Source organism: Halichoerus grypus, chromosome 7 (assembly GCF_964656455.1).
Source record: "Halichoerus grypus chromosome 7, mHalGry1.hap1.1, whole genome shotgun sequence".
Classification (NCBI taxonomy): domain Eukaryota; kingdom Metazoa; phylum Chordata; class Mammalia; order Carnivora; family Phocidae; genus Halichoerus; species Halichoerus grypus.
In genome coordinates this window covers 35,074,979-35,083,500 of record NC_135718.1, presented here as the reverse complement: position 1 = coordinate 35,083,500, position 8,522 = coordinate 35,074,979, and positions in this window count along the sequence as shown.

Below are 8,522 nucleotides of genomic sequence, written 5' to 3'. Positions count from 1 at the left end.
ACCAGTGGATTGGAAGCATTCTGAGGTTCCCCCTACCTTAAATATTCTACTTGCATTTTTCTTGAATATCAGTTTTCTATTACAATGTATAAAATTACCACAAACTTAGCTGCTTAAGACAACACCCATTTATGATCTTACAGTTCTGTAGGTCAGAAGTCCAGGCAGGCTTGGATGGGTTCTCTGCTTAGGGTCTCACAAGGCAGGGGTCAAAGTGTTGGCCAGCTGGCTCATGTGTGGAGGCTCTGGGAAGATCCCACTTAGAAGCTCCTTCAAGCTGTCGGTAGAATTCCAGTTACTTGAGTTGTAGGACTGAGGTCCCTGCTTCCTGGCTGGCAGTCACTGAGGCCTGTCTCTCAGATCCTTAAGGCCACTTACCTTCCTTCTTGTGGCCTCCTCCATCATCAGAGCCATGATGGCTCATGAAGTCCTTCTGACACCTCGAATCTTTCTGATTTCTGCTGCTAGCCAGCGAAAGCACGCCACTTTTCAGGACCCGTGTGATTAGATGAGATCCACCTGAATAATAGCCCCATCTTAACATCAGCTGTGCCACATAACCCAATCGTGAGAGAGATCTCATCACATTTGCGGTGGCTGGATATTAGGGCAGGACATCTTTGAGGATCATTTCAGAAATTCTGCCTCCCATACTGACCAATGGAATTTCCGCCTCAAGCCATCAGTCATGTGGAGACCTGCTGCCAGACAGAAAGATTTCACCCAAGCCACAGATAAGGTTTTTAGAGTCATATAAGGTCATCTCATTTAATTGACTGGAGGTCTTTTAAAAGTGCAGGTTGCGGGCGCCTGGGTGGCTCAGTCGGTTAAGCATCTGCATTTGGCTCAGGTCATAATCCTGGGGTCCTGAGATCGAGCCCCGCATCGGGCTCCCTGCTCAGTGGGGAGTCTGCTTCTCCCTCTGCCCCTCCCCCCAGCTCGTGCACTCTCTCTCTCACTCTGTCTCTCAAATAAATCAATAAAATCTTTAAAAAATCAATCAACCAATAAATAAAAGTGCATGTTTCAGGGCTCCCGGGTGGCTCAGTCGGTTAAGCCTCCGACTCTTGATTTCAACTCAGGTCATGATCTCAGGGTTGTGAGATGGAGCCTGGCATGGGGCTCTGTGCTCAGTGCAGCCTGAGACTCTCTCTCTGCCCAGCTATCCCCCCACCCCCACTTGCGCGCACATCCTCTCCCTCTATATATAAATAACTCTTAAAAAAAAAACAACAGTGCATGTTGCAATTTTATAGAAAACTTTCTAAGATTGGTTTTGGTCCTTTTTTCTTCATGTCATTTCCTCAGAAAACATTATCTTTTCAGGAAAGTAAAAGGTTAACCACAGATACAATGAGCACCTTCAAGTAGAAAGAATATTAATATTAATGAGGTGTCATTTACGGAAATCTTTTTATCCCTAATCCTCTAAGATATGGGTTAATAAACAATATAATTTTCTTTTGCTATTTTAATCTGTCCCTCATTAAATTTTAGCATTTCACTATTTTATCAGCAGAGTATAGATATGATGAGCTAATATCTGAAAGAGGAAGATGACAATAAAGGGGTATTATCAATTTGATGTAGCATTGTTTACTTTTGTGAAGTTGAAGAGTAAAGGAGTTGTTAGTTTTATTTAAATTTTCTGATCTGATTGTTGACTCTTGGAGGTGACAGTTCACTTTTCACTAAGTAGTGATTACATAAAACCCATTTTCTCCACAGCACCACATAAGAGGTATAACAATTGTCATCACTGTGGTTGCAATGGAATCATTTCTTATGATAGCAAAGCAGAAAAGGTATGATTTTAAGTTTCAAGAGCAGTTATCTTTGGCAGACGTATTATGGACAGATGACTCAAACCTTCAAAATAAAATTTCATTAGATGTGATTCAGTTAAACTTTTAAACATTAACCTACATATTTTCCTTAGGAGTTTTCCAAACTGTTTATGAGGCAAACACCTCTACTCTCTGAAAATGAGATCTATCTAAACATATTAGACTGGGTCATTTGCTACCTACTTCAAAATCACCGGGAATATCTTGTTTAACATGAGGATTCCAGGGCCCACCTCAAAGTTAGTTTTAATTTTAGAAGGCCTTCCTGGACCACCTTTATCTGGTTGATAAAATCAATAATTCCGTCACCAATTAACCGACATGATTGATCTGTTCTGCACAGCAGGCTCATATTGCAGTGGGTGTTTAGGATGCAAGAATTACGAAACTATCCCCGGGAAGTTTAGAGTGTAGTGCAATGGTCTTCAAACCACGACAGCTAGGACTTATTTTACTGCAAGTAGCACACACCCACCAAACAACAAACTTTTTCTCAAAAGAAGCAGGAGTTAATGAGTCAAAGGAGTTGAGTGCTTCATCACTGTCATTAGACACATTAAACAACTGGTTCCTTTCCCCCCCTTCCTTTCTGCCTTCCACAGTGTCAGCTTCATTCTGAAAAAAAGGTGTCCCTAGCTCCCAGGGACATTTCTTCCTCTATGACATCATGGAAGAGAGAGGAGGCTGTTCCTGCAAGTTCTCTACGTAAGGAAGCATGCTCTCCTAAAAGTTCCCAGAAAATACTTTTTCACCTCTTGTTAATGTGAATTGGGTCATGTGCCCATTCCTGAGCCAAATACTGTGGTCAAGAGAAGGGACTGTGCTGATTGACTCTGAGCCATGTGCCCACCCCTTCAACCAGACAAGGAGACATGGTCTCCTAAAGCACATTGGGTAAAGATGGGAAGTGTGTGTTTACCACAAGAAAGGGAAACAGGTGTTGGGAAGACACTACAATGCCCACGGTACTTCCCAGACTCCGCAGTCATCCCAGTGGTACACTCACATACCAGAAGGTACATTCCCATAGGATACAATATGAATACCAATTCTTTCCTCATTCCCCCGCCTGATAATTTTGCACCTTGACAGCTCTAATCTTGGAGGAGTCTGAAAGTCTTAATTTTAATAAGTTTCAAGAGAGTCAGTCTACTGCATACAAAAGTTTGAAGACCATTGCCCAACACTGTAAATTTGGGGATAGTTTCATAATTCTTGTATCCTAAACATAATTCTTGTATGTTGCGTACTTTATAGTAACTGATCAATAATGCCAGCTAATTGGTCATTGAATTATTGATTTTATCAACCAGATAAGGGTGGCCCAGGAAGGCCTTCTGAAATTAAAACTTTCAAGGGACGCCTGGGTGGCTCAGTTGGTTAAGCATCCAACTCTTGATTTTGGCCCAGGTCGTGATCTCAGGGTGGTGGGATCAAGCCCCGAGTCAGGCTCTGGACTCCGCTTGGAGTCTGCTTGTCCCTCTCCCTCTGCTCCTCCCCTTGCTTGCATTAGCTCTCTCTCTCTCTCTCTCTCTCTCTCTCTATCTCTAAAAGAAATAAATAAAATCTTTTAAAAAATGAAAGCTTTCAGTGGCCCAGTATCTATAGTGGTGGAAAACTGAGGACATTGACATTCAACCTGGCTTTTCTGGATTTGTAAGACTGGTGTCTCATCAGCAACAATGGAAATTATATTAGGGGCCATCACTAAGAATCCAGATTTGCCCTTAGAAATGGGTTTCCAAAAGAGGTTTGTAATCAGCATAATTATAAAAGCATATGAGTATCAAGGTAGTTATAGAACTTCTTGACTTTGACCATGAGCTTCTTTACCAATGTATGACTACTTCTATGTTGATAGCACTTTTTTTTCAAGAAGATGTTCTAGGGCCATTTAGCATTTTGTCACTAAGCCAAGCTCCTGCATGATGAAAAGAAGGGCCAGATAAAAGAAACTACGGTCCTTGATCATCAGAATGCATTAACACAGGCCCTGAAGCCAGGAACTCCTTGAACTCCTTGAAATTCTGGAGGTCATCCTCATGTTGGCAATCCTCAGATCACAGAATACCTTTACCCTGTGGCTGATGAAGTAACGCAGCACTTCAGTTCCCTATGAAGAGAAATATGGTAAGAACTCCGAGGTGACCTAGGAAGGTTTAATGCACCTCCTTTGTTTTTAGAGATTTACTGGGTGCATGCTAATGACTCCACCTGAGTGGTGATACTGAGCCCCAATTTCATATTTGCCTGCCTTTTAAAAATGAACTGTAATACCTGATGTGTTTAAATAACACAGGATTTACTAAAAATCTTTCCAAAATGTCCTCTGTCGCTTTCCTGATCGAAACGTGATCGTAACATAGTAACATTTGCAGAGCCCACAAAGGCAGAGTCTCTGTGAAGCATTTAACATTCATCTATTCAATAATATTTGTTGATCCTGTGGGCCAGGAGATTGCAAAAGGTTGGGGATTCTCTATATCTGTCCTCAAAAACCTCCAGAGGCAATAGAAATTATTAGCCAAAGATGCTTAACTTGGATTGCCACCTCAATAAGGGTTGATTATTTTAGTACCTCTAGTAGAAAATGATCCTTAAGGATGTGAGGCAACAAGGAGGTGCTGGATAGGCCTTCAGTAACAGTGTTTCACTGTGGCCAAATCTGAGTTCACAACACCCTAAATGGTAAATAATTCAGGATCTCAAAAGGAATAAAATGTACCTCTATTCCTGCCATAGACATTTTTTGAGTGACTATTTGTACTTTGTGGAGTATAAAGAGATGAATCTGCACAGTTTACTAGATATGATTCTTTAATTTCCCCATATGTACAATCAGGTTGAGTTCTGTGACTCCGAATAAAGGAAACCTTATTTAAAATGGAGTCTGGGTCGAACCACGAGAGACTATGGACTCTTGAGAAACAAACTGAGGGTTCTAGAGGGGAGGAGGGTGGGCAGATGGGTTAGCCTGGTGTGGGTATTAAAGAGGGCACGTTCTGCATGGAGCACTGGGTGTTATATGCAAACAATGAATCATGGAACACTACATCAAAAACTAATGATGTAATGTATGGTGATTAACATAAAAAAATTAAAAATAAAATAAAAATAAAATGGAGTCTGGGGTGCCTGGGTGGCTCAGTCGGTTAAGCATCTGCCTTTGGCCCAGGTCATGATCTCAGGGTCCTGGGATCGAGCTCCTCTCCTTTGATCTCCAGACCAGCCTATGTTTTCCCACGGCTTGCATGTCCTGAATTGCAATTACTCTGCTATTTCCAAATAAACCCACCTGCTGTTTTACTTTTTTTTTTAAAGTAGGCTCCATCTCTAGCATGGAACCCAACACAGGGCTTGAACTCACAATCCTGAGATCAAGACCTGAGCTCAGATCAAGATTAACCAACTGAGCCACCCAGGTGCCCCTGTTTTACTTTTAAGGTCAACAGTCCCTACTCTATAACAATATTACAAGTGAGGTTCCTGAGGAGAATACATGAACCAATCCTTGGAGAGTTCTTAGCACAGACTCGGTACCCAGTAAGTACTCATTAAATTAGATTTATTAAAATGCATCACAATTCTCGGGGCACCTTGGTGGCTCAGTCGGTTACATGTCTGACTTCAGCTCAGGTCATGATCTCAGGGTCCTGGGATCAAGCCCCACATTGGGCCCTCTGTTGAGCCCCACCTTGTGCTCTGTGCTAAGCAGAGAGTCTCCCTCTCCCCTCCGCTTGTTCATGCTCTCTTTCTCTCAAATAAATAAATAAAATCTTTTTTTCTAAAATGCATCACAATTCACAAAGCATTTTGCATGTTTTCTCATTTTGCCTCAACAATACCCATGCAAGGATAAAGAAACTAACTCAAAGACAGAGTGGTTTTGCCAAAGCCACATAATTAGTTAAAAATTGGAAGAACCGGGGTGCCTGGGTGGCTCAGTCGTTAAGCGTCTGCCTTCGGCTCAGGTCATGATCCCAGGGTCCTGGGATCGAGCCCCGCATCGGGCTCCCTGCTCCGTGGGGAGCCTGCTTCTCCCTCTCCCACTCCCCCTGCTTGTGTTCCCTCTCTCGCTGTGTCTCACTCCGTCAAATAAATAAATAAAATCTTTAAAAATAATAAAATAATAAAATAAAATAAAAATTGGAAGAACCAGAACTAAAAGCCAAGGTTCAAAATTCCTAATTTTATTCTTTCCAACACCTTGAGTTGAAATACAAAGTCATCTTTTCTAACTGACAGGAAATGTTTGTGCTTGTACAAAGGTTATTGCAATTTCCAAACTATTACTCTTAGAATTAAGATGACACGTTTTACTTGATTAGGATTGTGTTTTCAAAACTGAAACAAAAGTTTAAACCAGTAGAAATTTAACCAATTTACTAGTTCTGGCATCAAATGAGACAAAAAAAAAACCAAAAAACACAAACCTGTGTGTGTGTGTGTGCGCGAGCGCATGCACGTGCACACGCTGTGTAACAGGAATATGTTTAGCTGCAAATGACAGAATCAATTAACACTAATTTGAGCAAGATAGGGATTTGTCTCACAAAACAAGAAATTCAGCTTTGGCAGTCCAAGCTGATGTGTCAGTTCCACAATTTTAGGAACGTTTCAGGTGTCTTCTGTTGTCCCACCATATTGCCTTTAGTGTTTTGGCCTTCATCCTCATACTTGCATCCTCATGGTTACAAGAGTGTAGCACCATGTCCACATGTCATACACTAATTTCAGGCAGGGTAAAGGTAGCAAAAGTTTGCCTAAAACACTCAGCTTACCCCTCTTGGCCAGAATTGTCACATGGCCGCACATAGCTATGAGGAAGTCCAGAAAAGAAGCCACCTTTAACTAGGCGTAGTGCTGTCTCACATTGAATCAGGGTTCTGTTAGCAAGACAGAGGGGAAGAATGAATAGCAGTGTCTGCCATTTTGATTTGTTTTGATGTCTTCAGCAACCTTAGAACATATTTCTTTTATTTACTTTTACTTTTTTAAAACTTTTATTTATTCAAATAATCTCTACCCCCCCAACATGGGGCTCAAACTCATGACCCCAAGAAAAGAGTTGCACGCTCTTCCAACTGAGCCAGCCAGGTGCCCCCATATAATTTTTAACTTAGATTTACGAAAATTTCAAATGGGTGCATCATGCATGGGATGTTTTTGTTGTGCCATCATTTTATTGTTGCTTTTGTCTCACATGAGTAGAAAACAAATACAAAATTGGGGTTAAGATCTAAAGCAACATTTATCTAAATTGAGGTATCTAGGTGTGTGCACACATGTATGTGTGTGTGTGTATTGAGACATTGATATTCCTTTGGAAATATCTAAAGAAGCCATCCAAAAACCAACTTAAAAACACATACAGACATCTTGATTTTACCACCATTCATATTTTCTTCTACATTGCACTGGGCTAAGACAGGATGCTCGTTTCATCCACAAGTGCAAACTCCTGTGAAAACAGAGTAGGAGAAAAAGAATTTTAAGAAGGAAGAAATTATTGAGGCTTTTAGTCTTGTTCTCAGAACGCTTTTAGATCTGCCGTCATTATTTGGGGAAGGCTTGTTTGCATACGCTCTAAAGAAAGAGGTTAAGATACAGTAAAGCTTTTTAACAATGATGCCTCTGATTTGGGGGTACTTCAGAAAGACTTTTAAAAAGTTGAGATGTGACTTTAGAGCTATGCTGTGCACTAGGATGGCACTAGTTCCATTTGGCTACTCAAATATAAATTAACTAAAATAAACAATTCAGTTCTCAGTCACACTAGCCACATTTCAGGTGCTCAGTAGCCACATGGGGCTGGTGGCTATGGCACAGGACAGTACAGGCAGAGAACACTTTCACCATTGCAGGAAGTTCTAACGGGCAGCCCTGATCTAGAAGATCATGACTTTGAAGAAGCAATACCAGACCAAATTATCTGAACGAGTGCAGCCCATCACTCAGAGCATTTTTGGAGTTCCTCTTTGGAAACTGTCTTCAGAGCCCTTAAAAGCCACACTAAGAAAACATCTTATTTCATTTATTCTGAGCATATCAAGTGCCTCCTTAACAGCACACTCTAGGGATTCAAGGAGGAATTAGACGCGCCCTTTCCTCTCTATGCCATGACCTACTGGGGGGAGGGGGGGAATAAAAAACTAAGATGTAAGGTAATAGGTGTATAAATGTAAATGTGTACAATATGCTCTGGGAGCAGAGAGGAAGAAACAATTGATTCGAATTAAGAAAATGCCTTCTTTGTAAAGAATTCAGGTAAATGCTAAACGAGGGGTTTCAAAGCTTTTCCTGGAAAGATTTTGTTTAAAAAGTATTTTTTGAAACAAAGGACTGACAAGAAGTTATGTACTTTGAAAGGGTCATTCCTGTAGGAATTGAAGCAGGTAGAACACTGAAGGCGAGACCAAGTGGCAAGCTAGGGAAATAATTTGGGTTAGAGATGTTGAGGCCCTGACTAGGTCAATGGCCATGGGAATCCAGAGAGAAAGAACAGATTCAATAGAGGCCTGATTCAGAATTCAAAGCTTGATGATCATCCACTCTGTTCTTCAGTTTTGCCTCTAATTGTGCAATTTTTTTTTTAAGTCATCTTGGGGGGTATTCTAAAGAGTAAGTTGCACAGATTCAAAGCTTCAGTATGTTCTGTTTTTGTAAAAACAAATC